Source organism: Gorilla gorilla, chromosome 4 (genome assembly GCF_029281585.2).
Source record: "Gorilla gorilla gorilla isolate KB3781 chromosome 4, NHGRI_mGorGor1-v2.1_pri, whole genome shotgun sequence".
Taxonomy (NCBI): Eukaryota; Metazoa; Chordata; class Mammalia; order Primates; family Hominidae; genus Gorilla; species Gorilla gorilla.
In genome coordinates, this window is record NC_073228.2 from 96636664 (window position 1) to 96652698 (window position 16035).

General features: G+C 37.0%; 1 long non-coding RNA gene across 1 annotated transcript in view; it reads right to left on the bottom strand.

Annotated features, from left to right (window-relative positions):
* Positions 1-16035, bottom strand: part of LOC129533517 (uncharacterized) — a 311392-nt gene that overhangs the window by 130865 nt on the left and 164492 nt on the right. The window contains exon 6 of the long non-coding RNA XR_010133908.1: positions 4460-4645. This is a non-coding gene — a long non-coding RNA (uncharacterized lncRNA). The remainder of the gene's footprint in view (positions 1-4459; positions 4646-16035) is intronic.

A 16035-nucleotide genomic window follows, 5' to 3' on the forward strand; every position in this document is an offset into this window, starting at 1 on the left:
AAGAAACTTGAAATAAAAGAAAAATTTATAAAACTAATGAAGAGTATCTGTGTTATGCCATTTTTTCATTGCTATAAGGAAATATCTGAGGCCAGATAATTTAAAAAGAAAAGAGTTTTAAAACCAACCTGAAAGCTAGATGAAGAAATAATTAAAATTAGATAACTGAATAAAATTGAGATGCAAAAATCCATACCAAAAAAATCAATGAAATAGTTTGTTCTTCAGAAATATAAACAACATTGATAGACTGCTAGCTATCTTTAAAAAGAAGATCTAAACAAGTACAATCAGAAATGACAAAGATGACATTACAACTAGTCACACAGAAATACAAACTCCTCAGAGAATACTATGAACAACTCTATGCACACAAATTAGCAAATCTAAAGGAAATGGATACATTCTGGGAAATACATAATCCCCCAAAATTGAATAAGGAAGAAATTCAACCCTGAATAGACCAATATCAAGCTCTGAAATTGAATCAGTAATGAAAAACCTACCAACCACAAAAAGCCCTGGACCAGATGAATTCTACCAGATGTGCAAAGAAGAACTTATATCAATCATACTGAAAGTATTCCAAAAATTTGGGTAGAGGCTGCTCTCTAACTCATTCTATGAAGCCATCATCAGCCTAATAACAGAATCTAGCAGAGACACAATGAATAATGAAAACTTTACGCCAATATCTCCTATGAACATAGTCACAAAAAATCCTCAACAAAATACTAGCAAACCAAATCCAGGAACAAATCAAAAAGCTGATAACACCACAATCAAGTAGGCTTCATTTCTGACATGCAAGGCTGGTTCAACAGATGCAATTCAGTAAATGTGATTCATCATCAATGTGGTTTGGGTCTGAGTCTCCACCCAAGTCTCATGTTAAATTGTAATCCCCAGTGTTGGAGGTGGAACCTAGTGAGAGGTGACTGAATCATGGGGCAGGTTTCTCATCAATGATTTAGTACCAATCCTTTGACACTGTTCTCATGATCATGAGTTATTGTGAGATCTGATCATTTAAAAGTGTGTGGCATCTCCCTCCTCATGCTCTTGCTCCTGCTTTCAACATTTGAAATGCCTATTCCCCCTTCACCTTCCACCATGATTGTAAGTTTCCCAAGCCTTCTCCAGAAGCCAAGCAGATGCTAGCATCCTGCCTCCTGTACAGCCTGCAGAATGGTGGCCAATTAAACCTCTTTTCTTGATTAATTACCCAGTTTCATGTATTTCTTTATGGCAGTGTAAGAATGGTCTAATACAGAAAATTGGTACTGAGAGTGGTGCATTGCTATAAAAATACCTGAAAAAGTGGAAGCAGCTTTGGAACTGGTAACAGGCAGAGGTTAGAAGAGTTTGGAGGGCTCAGAATAAGAGAGGAAGATGAGTGAAAGTTTGAAACTTCCTACAGACTGGTTAAATGGATGGGACCAAAAGTGAAAGTTTGAAATTTCCTACAGACTAGTTAAATGGTTGGGACCAAAACGCTGATAGTGATATGAACAGTGAAGGCCAGGCTAATGAGGTCTCAGGTGGAAATGAGGAACTTATTGGGAACTGAAGCTGGAGCAAAAACCTCCTGTTATGCCTTAGCAAAGAGCTTGGCTGGATTGTGTTCATGCCCTAGGATGTTGTGGAACTTTTAACTTGAAAGTGATAATTTGGGGTATCTGGCAGAAGACATTTCTAAGTGGTAAAGTGTTCAAGATGTGGCATGGCTGCTTCTAACACCCTAGCTCAGATGTGTGAGGAAAGAAATAACCTCACGTTGGAACTTATATTTAAAGGGGAAGCAGAGAAATTAGGAAATTTTGCATTGTGGTCATGAGGTAGAGAAGAAAAGCCCACTTTCAAGAAAAGAATGCAAGCAGGTTGCAGAAATTTACATAAGTAAAAAGGAGCCAAATACTAATATCCAAGACAATGAGGAAAAAGCCTTGAAGGCATTTCAGAGACGTTTGTGGCAGCCCTTTCTATTGCAGGCCTAAAGGCCTAGGGGAACTGAATGGTTACATGGGCCAGGCCCAGTGCCCCTGCTGCCCTGTGCAGTCTTCAGACACTGTTTCATGCATCCTAGCCACTCTAGCTCTAGCTGTGGCTCAAAGGGATCCAGGTACAGCATAGGCCACTGCTTCAGAGGGTGAGAGCTATAAGCCCTGGCTTCCACATGGTGTTTAAGCCTGAAGGTATATGGAGTCCAAGAGTTAAGGCTTGGGAGCCTCTGTCTAGATTTCAGAGGGTGTACGGAAAAACCTGTGTCCAAGTAGATGCCTGCTGCAGGGGGAGTGCCCTCACAGAGAACCTCTACTAGGACAGTACAGAGGGAAAATGTGGGGTTGGAGCCCCCACACAGAGTCTGCACTGATGTACTGCCTAGTGGAGCTGTGAGGAGAGGGTCACAGTCCTCCAGATCCCAGAATGGTAGAGTCACTGGCAGCTTGCACCCTCTGCATGGAAAAGCCATGAGCCATAAGCACTCAATTCCAGCCTGTGAGATCAGCTCTGTCAGCTGAATCCTGCATAGCCACAGATGCAGATCTGTCCAAGGCCTTAGGAGTCTGCCATTTGTACCAGTGTCCCCTGGATGTGAGACATGAACTCAGCTGAAGCTGGAACAGCCTTGATGCAAAGCTGAGCAGGGCAGTGGGCCCATGGCCTGGCCCCTGAAACCATTATTTCCCCTAAGCCTTTGGGCCTGTGATGGGAGGTGCAGTCTCCAAAATCTCTGAAGGGCCTTTGAGGTCTTTTTCACATCATCTTGGCTATTAGCACTTGACTCTTTTAGTCATACTAATCACTCTAGCAAGTGGTTGCTTCAAAGACTGTATCCCCTCCTGGAAATCCTTTTTGTTTCTCTGCCACATGGCCAGACTGCAAATTTTCCAAACTTTTATTCTCTGTTACACTTTTAAATTTACGTTTCTAATTTAAGTCATTCCTTTTCACTTGAATCTGATTGTAGGCTATTAGAAGCAGCCATTCCACATCTTGAATGCTTTCCTGCTTAGAAATGTCTTCTGCCAAATAATCTAGGTCATCACTGTTAGGTTCAGCCTTCCACAGAACCCTGGTCCATGGACACAATGCAGCCATGCTCTTTGCTAATGCGTAACAAGGGTAGCCTTTACTCTAGTTCCCAGTAAGTTTCTCATTTCCATCTGAGACTTCATCAGCCTAACCGTTGCAATCTATATTTCTAACAGCATTTTGGTCACAATCACTTAACAAGTCTCTAAGACATTCCAAACATTCTTTCATCTTTCTATCTTCTGAGCCCTCCAAACTCTTCCAAACTCTTCCCATTACCCAGTTCCAAAGCTGTTTCCACATCCTCAGGTATCTTCATAGAAAAAGGCCCCCCTGGTACCAATTTTCTGTGCTTGGCAGTTTTTGTGTTGCTATAAAGAAATAGCTGAGACTGGGTAATTTATAAAGAAAATAGTTTTAATTAGCTCATGTATCTGCAGGCTGCACAAGAAGCATGGTGCCAGAATCTGCCTGGATTTTAGTTAGACTCCAGGAAGCTTCCAATTATGGTGGACATTGAAGGGGGAATAGGAATGCCAAATGGCAAGAGCAGGAGCAAGCGGGTAGTAGGGCCTAGACTTTTAAACAATCAGCTCCAGCATGAACTAACTGAGCAAGAACTTACCTATCATCAAGGAGATGGTACTAAACCATTCATGAGGGATCTGCTCCCATGACCTAATCCCACCAGGCCCCATCTCCAACATTGGAATCACATTTTAACATGAGATTTGGAAAGGACAAACAAACATCCAAACTATATCAGCATGTATGAAAAATCCATAGCTATCATTGTACTTAATGCTGAAGGATTAGATGATTTCTCCATAAGATCAGGAAGAAGACAAGGATGTCTGCTTTCACCACATGTATTCTAAATTGTACTGGAGTTTCTGTCCAAGGACAAAAAAATGCAAACCATATCAGCACCTATGAAAAAATCTACAGCTATCAATGTACTTAATGCTGAAGGATTGGATGCTTTCTCCATGAGATCAGGAACAAGACATGGATGTTGTGTTTTCACCACACCTATTTGACATTTTACTGGAATTTAAGTCCAGGGCAATTTTGCAAGAAAAGAAGTAAAAAGCATCCACATTATAAAGGAAGGAGTATGCTAACTCTATTTACAGATTACATAATCTAATATACAGGAAATCTTAAGGAATTCCCTACAGAACTATTAGAATTAATAAATAAGTTCAGCAAGTTTCAGGATACATGATCAATATAAACAAATTAATCAAATTTGTATACACTTGCAATGATCAATATGAAAATTAAATCTAAAATACAATTATACTTATAATAGTATCACAAAGAATAAAATATCTAAGAATAAATTTAACAAAAGAAGTTCAAAACTTATACTCTAAAAACTATGAAACACTGCAAAAAGAAATGTTAGAAATTTACTTACATTTTCAAAAGAATCTTATGTTCACGGGTTGAAAGTTTTAAAATTTTGATGGCAATAATTTCCAAACTGATCTATAGATGCAATGCAATCTGTATTAGAATTTGGCTGACTTCCTTGTAGAAATTGACAAGACTGATTCTGAAATCCATATGGAATTGTCAGTGACCCAGAATACCCAAGACAATTCTGAAAAAAAAAATGTAGAAGGACTCATACTCCCTAATTTCAAAATGTTTTACAAAGAAATAATAATAAGACAGTGTTGTACTGGTACAAAGCTAGTCATAAAATGGAATAATATTGAGAGTCCAGAATAAAATCAAACACCTGGGGCCAACTGATTTTTTGTAAGTGTGCCATGAACATTTATTGAGGAAAGAATAGTCTTTAAGAAAAAATGTTCCTGGGAAAACTGGCTAGCTGCATGCAATATAATGATGTTGGACCCTTTTCTCAAACTATATATAAAAATTAGCAAATATTTAATATGTTGAATCGAAGTGAATCAAATACATAAATATAAGAACTAGTACACTAACACTATTAGAAGAAAATGGAGGGGTAAACTGTAACATTCTTAGCAGAGAACATAGGGGTAATTCTATATGACCTTGGATTTTGCAAATAATTTTTAGAGGTGACATCCAAAATCACAAGCAACAAAGAAAATATAGATAACCTTATCAAAACCAAAAAACTTTTGTGCTTCAATGGACAATATCAAAATAGTGAAAAAACCAGCCTACAGAATGAGAGAAAATATTCACCAGTGATATATCTGATAAGGAATTTTAACTATAGAGAACTCCTACAAGTGAAAATAAAAATAACCAAATTTAAAAATGGATAAATGATCTGAATAGACATTTCTGTTATAGCCCAACAGGTTCTTCTTGCCTACAACACAAATAAAGCTAATTCATTAAGACGGTGGTATTGCAGCAGAGAAAGATTTTAATTGTCACAAGGCAGACTAGTAGAAGGATGGGAGATTCTTCTCAAATTTGCCTCCCTGAGAGCTTGGAGGCTAGGGTTTTTAAGGATATTTGGCAGATAGGAGGCTAGGGAATGGGTATTGATGATTGGCTAAGATGAAGTCATATGAGTATCCAAACTGTCTTTGCAGGCTGAGTCAGTTTCTGGGCAACGGGTATTGATAATTGGTTAGGATGAAATCATATGAGTATGCAAATTGTCTTTGCAGGCTGAGTCAGTTTCTAGGTGAGGCTCACAGGACTGTAATTTCTTTGAGTAATTTCTTTGGTGTGAGTCACAGGTGTGGGTGGCATCAGTTGGTTCACCTGAATGTAAAAGTTTGAAAAACATCTCAAAGACTAATCTTAGGTTTGAAAATAGTGATGTTATCTGTAGGACCAACTGGGGAAGTTACAAATCTTGTGAATTCTGGCTACATGACTCTTGATCAGTAAGCGACTATATAAAAGCAAAGTGCCTGTAATCCTAGCACTTTGGGAGGCCAAGGCGGGAAGATAGCCTGAGCTCAGGAGTTCAAGACCACCTTGGGCAACACAGTGAAACCCTGTATCTACTAAAATACAAAAAATTAGCTGGGCATGATTGTGGGCACTGTAGTCCCAGCTACTCAGGGAGCTTTGGTATGAGAATTACTTGAACCCAAGAGGCAGAGGTTGCAGTGAGCCGAGATTGTACCACTGCACTCCAGCCTGGGTGACAGAGCAAGACTCTGTCTCAAAAAAAAAAAAAGAGAAAACAAAAGAAAAGTAGGGAACAATGGCTGGGTATCATTTAACTATACCTATGTTTTAGCAGAATTTAGGCCCCTCCCATAATCTTACCCTTGTGGCCTTTCATTAGTCTTATGAAGACAGTTACAGTCTCCAGAGGAGGTCAGTTTTGGGAGGGATTATTCTCATCCTTGTCTCAAAGTTAAACTGTAAACTAAATCCCTCACAAAGTGAGCTTGGTCTATGCCCAGGAGTGAGCATGGGCAGTTAGCTTGTGATGTTAAAAGCAAGATGGGGTCAGTTAAGTAAGATTTATCTCACTGTTATAATTTTTGCAAAGGCAGTTTCATTTCTTCAAAGAAGATATACAAATGGCCATCAAGAATATGAAAAGATGCTCAACATCATTATCCATGAGGAAAATGTAAATCAAAACCACAATGAGATACCACCTCACACTCACCATTATGGCTAAAATAAAAGACAAATAAGAAGAAGTATTGGTGAAAATATGAAGAAATTTTAACCCTCATACACTGTTGGAAGAAATGAAAAATTGTACAGCTGCGTTGTAAGACAGTCTTTCTAGATACAGTAGCACAGGCCTATAATCCCAGCTACTTGGGAGGCTGAGGTGGGAGAATTGCTTGAGCTCAAGAGTTCAAGACTAGCCTGGGCAACATAGTGAGATCCTGTCTCAACATAAAAACAAGAAAAGAAAAACAGTCTGACAGTTCCTCAAATCATCAAACATAGAGTTACCATATGATGTTCCACTTCTACCTTATGTATACAAAAGTATTGAAAACATACATCCAGATAAAAACTTTTACGTGTATGTTCATTGCTGTGTTATTCATAGTAGCCAAAAAGTGAAAACTATTCAACAAAACAACCCAATATCCCTCAACAGACTAATGGATAAACAAAAGGTTTTACATACATAAAATGAAATATTGTTAGAACTGATACATGTATCAACTTAAATGAAAGGAGCTAAATTAACATAAGTAGAGAGTTTATTTGGGCCAACCTTGAGGATTGCAACCTGGGAGCATAGATTTGAGTTGCCCTGAATATACACTTCAATTAGCAGCAGTTACCACTAGATTTTTAAAGGCAAAAAAAGGAGCAGTTAGTTCCTAAGTTGTTTACCAAGAATTTACAATAAAATAACATAAGCTATTGATTGACTATATATTGTTCTTTGCATTACAAATTCTAGGAACATGGAAGATAATGGGTGAGGCAACTAGTAAGAACAAAATGACTTTGAACAATTGCCTCAAGCATGGGTGTGAGGGTGGGGAGAATAACTAAAGTCCCATAATCATGTTTGTCTGGGCCTAATAAATTTTGCATTCCTCACATAGCTCAAACTTTTCTGAGCTATTCTTTCTTTCCTCACATGTTACAACTTGAATAAACCTTTAAAACAATATGTTAAATAAAAGAAACCGGGCACAAAAATCCATGTATTACATAATTCTTTTCATAAGGAGGTCTAAAATAAGGAGATCTATAGAGATAAAAAGTAGAGTAGTGGTTGCATAGGGCTGGAGAGAGATGAGGGATATGGAAATGATAGCTAAAGGGTATGGAGTTTCTTTTTGAGGTGACTAAATGTTCTAAAATGGACTGTAATGAAGGTCGCACTTATCTGTGAATATACATTGAGTGGTACACTTTAAATAGGTGAATTGTATTGTATGTTAATTAAATGTAAATAAGATCATTTAAAACAACAAGTGATTAATTGCTTTCAATTCCAAAATTTGGTGAGAATATATCGTGGACAGTTAGTCTCTGTTCAGTGTGGTATAAATCAGGGTCACTCATACCATTGTCTTCAAGTGGAAGCTCAACTGTTAAAAAAAGAAAAACAAAAAGCCAAGAGAGCTTCACTCACATATGTGGTGCTTCATCTGTGGTGGCCGCACAGATAAGGGCAGATTGAGCCTCTTTCTCCATGTACACCTTCATGAGTTAAGCCTGAGTTTCTGTTCATGAAGACTTGATCCCAAGACAGTGAAAGTGAAAGCTATAGGTCTCTGCAAGCCTATGTTAGGAATTCCATAGTGTCATTTCTACCACACTCTGTTGATCAAAGCAAGTCACAAGGCCAGCCCAGATTTAAGGTGAAAGGAACTAGACTCTGCCAATTCATGGAAAGCATGAGAAGCGGAAACATAAAAAGAGGAAGAAAGTTGTTGTTATATTTAACAGAGATCTACTACAGTATTCCACCTGTAAAAACTCATCATCAAACAGCAAGTGCACAAGCAAAAGTTTCCCATCTCTACCTACGTCTTTCTTTCTCTTTATAGCCCAATTTTAACTTAAAAAAAATCTCTCTCCTTATTTTCTCACCCATCACCCACATATCAATCCACTTTAATAGGATGTACCAGGTATAATAATTGTCAAATATCAAACTCATTTATTTCAATTCCCCTTTTAAATAGACTGACTGTAGCCTAGCCTTCTCTGACTCATTCATGAAGTCCATATCCATAGGTGACAAGAAGGTTGATTTTAGTACATTAACAAGACAATAAGTTTGAAAGCCAGTTTTTATGGAAAGTGGAAATTTCTCAAATTTGCCTTACCACAGTCAAAGCCTAGAAGACCTAATTTATAAAGTTCACCATGGCCGGGTGCGGTGGCTCACGCCTGTAATTCCAGCACTTTGGGAGGCCGAGGCAGGCGGATCACGAGGTCAGCAGACCGAGACCATCCCGGCTAACACGGTGTAACCCCTTCTCTACTAAGAATACAAAAAATTAGCCGGGCGTAGTGGCAGGCGCCTGTAGTCTCAGCTATTCGGGAGGCTGAGGCAGGAGAATGGCGTGAACCCGGTAGGTGGAGCTTGCAGTGAGCTGAGATTGTGCCACTGCACTCCAGCCTGGGTGACAGAGCGAGACTCACTCTCAAAAAATAAATAAATAAATAAAGTTCACCTGTAGGTAGAGAAAAGGGAAAATTTCTAATAACACATAACATTTAATGCACCTTCACTATTTTAGGTACTTTTCAGGTATTTATTTAATATTCACATTACTATGAGGTTGATACCTATAATTTTCCATGTTACATCTATTAGGGAGACTCAGTGAGATAAAGTATTGTATGTCACACATGCACATATGTAAAATTTATTATACATATCTATCTATGTATCTATCCCCCTCCCTTAAGTTACTGTATTTTACATCTCCTACCTACTATGAGAGTGTAAACTTCTTTTTTTTTTTGAGACTGAGTCTCGCTCTGTCGCCCAGGTTGGAGTGCAGTGGCGAGATCTCTGCTCACTGCAAGCTCTGCCTCCCGGGTTCACACGATTCTCCTGCCTCAGCCTCCCGATTAGCTGGGACTACAGGTCCCACGCCTCAGCCTCCCGAGTAGCTGGGACTACAGGGCACCCGCCACCACGCCCGGATAATTTTTTCTATTTTTAGTAGAGAGAGGTTTCACCGTGTTAACAAGGATTATCTCGATCTCCTGACCTCATGATCTGCCCGCCTGGGCCTCCCAAAGTGCTGGGATTACAGGCGTGAGCCACCGTGCCCAACCGAGAGTGTAAACTTCTTAAAGGCAGAAGTTTATATACTCAGTTCCAGTTGTTTAATAACTATTGAGTACATCAATGAGTAAATAAATAATATTATTGATTTGGTTTGTTTATGTCTTATATTTTACAATTTGTTTTACAAACTTAAAAGAGTATAAGTCATATATATTTATATATCCTGCTTTTTATTATACAAGAAACATTCTTTTTTGGATAATATTCTGAAACATGAATAAACCACTTTTAATATCTAATTTCTAATAATTGGTCATATAGACTGTTTCTAAATTATTATTGTAATAATTTAAAAAGTCACATACACAATTTTAAAATTGTATCTGTAACTGTTATTACAGATACAAATTATTATAATAATTAAAAAGTCACATTCACAATTTTTAAATTGTATCTGTAATTCTTAAGATAATTTTATAAGAATTAATGCTACAGTATTTTTAGAACTGTTTGCACATATTAACAAGTTGTCATCCAGATATTATATGCCAACTAAATAGTAAATGACAATATGTTGTTGGATCTGTATTTTCTTTTTCTTTTTGAGACACAATATTGCTCTGTAGCACAGGCTGGAGTGCAGGGGCATGATCACGCCTTACTGCAACCTCAGCCTCATTGGCTCAGGCCATCCTACCATCTCAACCTCCCAAGAAGCTGGAACTACAGGCATGCACCATCAAGCCTGGCTAATTTTTTTTTAAGACATTAGGTCTTACAATGTTGTTCAAGTTAAATAATGTGTCTTTCACTTTTGGCAACATTGGGTGCTAGAATTTTTAATAAAATGTAAATTCATTTATTCAATAAAACTTTATTTTGGTTTCATATTTTTAAAAACAATTATTGAAAACATCATAGATGAAGACCTTTTGGAAATACAGCTGCCCTTAGAACTACTCTCCATTTTACATTTCACAAATGATAATTGACCAAGAGTTCCCATCCCTGGATTCAATCAAGGAAGTCTTATTGATATTGTACAGTAATTAAGCTCCTTACTGTTGCAGGAAGAAGCGAAGAAACTGTGATTATCAACCTGCGTTGGTGGTTTACTGAGAGGAGGTAATGTAAATTCATAGAAGAGATTCTACTCCCACCCGACCTGTGCTCAGCTTTTGTTATCTTCTGTCGACTATAAGCATATACTCCAATTCACCACAAGGGGCTCCTCACCTGCCACTACTCCCACACTGAGCTTCACTTTTCACTTTCTATTCCTGAAAGACTATTGCTCACTTTCTTATACATGCAAAACTAGGTACTTTAAAAGTCATGCTGCATCATATCCATTCACACTAACCTCCAGCCTTTCCTCAATGGCTAACTCCCGTAGCAAACCCCTCTACATCTGTTTATTCTCATGTTTCTAGTTCCCCGTTTGCACGGTGCTGAAAGTTTTCCATATTGCCTGCTGTCTTTACATAACAGTCACTTACAGTTCTTAAACCCACTATTCACTTAGCGCTCCCTGTGTCCTGATTAAACTACTTATAATATCTAACATCAATTCTTGCTTATATTGGAGATTGGAGGTAGGGAGTTCAAGAACAGTGTATCTAGAATACTCAGAGAGAAGAAAAAGAAAACGTTATCCTATGTCTGGGCTAGGTGCATCTGACAGATTACCAAAGGCTTGCCCAAGTGTGGGGTGATCATTTTTCAATTAGACAAGTAATACCTGAATATATTTTCACAATGTTTACAGCATAGAAAGGCACAATATTGTAGGTCTCCTTATACGGTGGGGTTGATTTTTTTAAAGAAAGCTTTAAAAAGACGTAATAGTTGTACATGAACTACAATGTACAATTTCCTTTCAGTAAAGATTTCAGACATGTGCATGCTTTTAAATGAGATGAGGTTATTATTCAAATATATGCATCTAGACCTTCAATCAATCAAGAAAAAGGGAATAAATGGCATACTGCTCAATATCTGAAATATTTGAGAAGCAGTCAGATTTAGAGCCAGAGTGCTGGTCTTAGGGATCCTGAAGTCTTTTTGAACAGAATTCTATACTTAATTCTCTTCTCTGTGTTTACTTTTTTCACAGACCCAATGAACTTGGCAAGCCTATTGTAATTAGAAATTACAATTTACAGCAGGAGTAAAATGGAATGGTTAAATGTAGACACACCTAGGCAGTAGGCAGCCCTTCTGGCACTCTGTTCTATTGTTTTTCTTCATGATTTGCTAATCCAATTGCATATTTAAGAAACTCAAACATTTTTAAAACTGAAAAAACTCCAGAGAGAAATGTTTTTCTTTTATAGGGCCTTGGTATCTCCAAAAGAAAATCAAACTTCTCTTGCTAAAGGAAAATGTTTTTGTCGTATTTTAGTTTTATTGTTGTTGCATGTGGGTGGGAGGATGGAAGAACCCCAACATGTTTCTTGCTGTCATAGTTTCTTTTTTTATATACTTTTGTTTTAAATACTGTCATTGAGTTCAAGGGCCAGGAGAGGGAGATCATAATGTGGATCTTTTTGAGGGGTTTCTTTTGTTCTTGGTTCAGTTTCTGCCAGGTTAGACTGGGGAGTATTGCTAAGGAGGCCACACAATTGAGAGTTGTAAAAGTCAAGAATCTTTGTTTTCAGTGATAATCTTATAACAAATGGGAGCCAGGTGTGCAATATTTGAGTTGGCTGCTTTTCAGAGTTTTTATTTATTTTCCTTTAGGTATGCAACAGCACGGCAGACTAAAATGAAAATGCAATCTTGTAATGCCTATTTTGGGTGGTGTTTGAAATTGTTGAGTAATTACAACAAATTATAAAGAATATATGAATAAAAATGCAAGGCCTTGGAATAACACATGAATTTTGGAATTCTCCCAAATAGAATAAGTCTTTCTTTCTCAACTATTGAGATTACATGAAATCATCCTTTTTGTTCATCTGAGGCCACCCATCTGGTTTCACCTTCTTCCAACATTCATTGTAATAGATCATTGACAATATTCATGGATTACAGAGCCTAAGGGATGGAGAGAGATCTAGAATAATCTAATCCTTTTTTCTTTTCTTTTTCATAACATAGGTTTATTTTATTTTTATTTTTAATTGACAAATAATAATTGTATATACAGTGAAATATGATGTCATGATAAACGTATACATAGTGGAATGATTGAGTTAAACTTATTAGTGAATCCATCACCTCACATGCTATCAGTTTTTATGGTGGGAATGCTTGGAATTTACTATCTTAGCAATTTTGAAATATAAAATACATTATTATTAACTATAGTAACAATGCTGTGCAATCGATATAGGACATTTATTCCCTCTAACAAACTTTGTACCCTTTGATCAGCAGCTCTCCATCCCCCTCTGCTCTCCAGCCTCTGGTAACCACCACTCTGTTTTTATGACTTAGACTTTTTTAGCTCCAACATATAAGTGAGATCATGTGGCATTTTTCTTTCTATAGCTGGCTTATTTCCCTTTGTATAATGTTCTCCAGGTTCACCCATGTTGTCACAGATGACAGACTTTCCTTCATTTCTAAGGCTTTATAGTATTCCATTGTGTGTATATATATGTATATATATCACATTTTATTATTTTATCCATTCATGAGTACTTATGTTGATTATTAATATTGGCATCATAAATACTATTGAAATGAACATGGGAATGCAGTTATCTCTTTTATGTATTGGTTTCAATTCCTTTAAATATATAACCAGAAGTAGGATTGCTGGATCGTATGGCAGTTCCTCTTCTTTTCGATTGCTCGGTCTTGACCCAGTTCACTGGTAAAACTGAAATTAGTGTTTAGTTCTTCTATTTCTAAGCTCAGTCGGTACTTTTCTTCTTATAACACTTTTGCCTCCAGTTCACAATATAATGAGAAATAGGTGATGGGAAAATTGTTTTTAAATAAGCACAGCTGAATCCATACTTACATCAAATCCCAACAGTTCCCATTTCTCAAAATATCAGAACTTGTAGAAAACTTGTCTGTCTGACAAGCATCTATTTCCCCATCTTTTCATGTCTGTACCTTGATTTATCTTAAATAAAATCCCTACCCACGCATTTCACTTAGGGCTGATCACATTCACAATTTTGTTAGAGTCAGGCCAGTCCAATAAAAATGTCATATCACCTGAGCCACCATGATTATGTCATGCCACCACCGCTGGAACAAACCAATCTGAAATAACTGCAGGACTTTTGCAGATGCATCCCTAATGCAGGAGCTCTCTTAGTGTTGTGGCTGTGAACAGGACAGATTATAGATGCATTACTGCTGGAAACCATCATGTGAAAAAGAGGAAAAGCACCTGATAATGTGAGCTATCCTATGAAAGACAGAATTCATGAAAATATACAGAAAGAAATAAGAGAGGAGCACTGTCTTTCAAGAGATGCCAAATTTTAAGAGTTCTAAGAAATATTAGTGCTGCATAGTTTCTAATTAGTTGCATATTTTTGGACTCCATTGCAATAATCGGATTCTACATTATTTACATATTAGATCAATACTCTAAACATTATCATTTTAAAAATAAGGTAGTAAATAAAGATATATATGTCTTTGGATTCAGCTTCCTTGATTTTTTTCATCTATCCACATTGCATTTTAAGCTGAACATATAATTAAGAATTCTTCTGAATAAGAGTTATTCTAAGATGCCACAGAATGGGGTACTTGAGAACTCAAATAATTTCATGAGAAATGAGAATTTTAAAATGTTTGGTCAATTTTAATATTCCAGCTTTGGATTATGCTTTGATGATGATGATGATGATGAGTAGGAACCCAATTTATGGTTAATCCTGTCTTATTACGAATATATGTATTCACTGGGACAAAAACTATTCATATATTTATGGAGAAAAATAATTTTGAGTTATGTTGAAATGTAGCCTTAAACACATCCAAGTAATTTTTTTGTCCTGTTCTTTTTTATCAAATATCCATTCTTCATATGTTTGAACTACCTTCACTTTTTGTTTTCCTGTTATTGACACAGTATGGACTAAGAGTATAAAGGAGATAATTTAAGGGCAACTTCACACCTGAAAAGTTGAAATCATTGGTTTCTCCTTACAGAAGACTCCCTGGGGAAGATAATACAGGGAATCATGGGCAATTTACTACTAGTTGTGATATGTATCTGTCTGATGTAAAAAATCAATGGTTTCCCTCTTTTTAATAAAATGGCCTCCCTGGGGACCAGAGAGTAGAAGGTCGTAACAGCTTCTTAGTTTGCATGCCCGACTATTTGTTCTCCAATAGCAAACAGTTCTTCAAGTAATGACACTTTGGTCTCTGGTGCAGAGCACCTGCAGCTCTTGTGCTCTGCAACATCTACCACTGTGCTGCGATTATATAGAGGACCTTATTTGGAAGAGAAATGAAGGACTTTTAAAGAGGAATTTGTAGCCCATTTACCTGCTGCTCTCCCACTCAAACTTTATGTGCTTGCTACCCCTCCAACCCCCCACCACACTCCTATTTTAGAAAGGAAAAATCTTTGTCACATTTGTGTAAAACACTTAGGGCCCTGATTTTTCTTCTTATTAATCTATTTATTTCTTACCAAGAATTTATGAAACATAGAAACATGGCAATGTGTTAGTAACCCACATAACATACTGGGTGAAAATACTATTTCTTAGTGTCCAAATCTGGTTTTGGACAAGTAAACATTATATGTGATGGTGCTGATATGTTTGATTGTTTGTGTGTTTGGAGAGAGGAAATGTGAAAGAGACACATATCTCAAGATATATTAAATAAAAATGAAATGACTTCAACATGAATTGGTAGGGGACACAATTCAGCCCCATAATACACACCTAGCATCCAGACCTCGGTTTCTCTTACTATTCTCCAATAAAAGGAATCAAGGCTCCTTGGAGAATGACTGATTCTAGGTCTAGGGCCAGGAATGCACAGGGTGAAGCTGGAGTATATTGTAGTACAGGAAATAAGAAAATGTTCACAATAAAAACAAAATCAAAGCCCAAAACGACAGGGTCTAAGTTAAATGGACACAGGAGCCAACTGAAATAGTTCTCTATTGCCAGAGCTAGAACAGTTTGAGCAACAAAATAAATAAGGAAATACTGGATTGTATCCCAAATAATAAATATACCTGATTTTGTAAATATATAAAATATTATAAATGAATGACAGAATGATTTATTTAAATGAGAAACAATAGCTAAATCTCCTATGCAAAATAATTCTGAATAATTTATACAGTTTCTTTACTTTCAAGTGGAATGTTGCTCCCTGCTCTTTATGTGTGGGCTGTAGAAAAT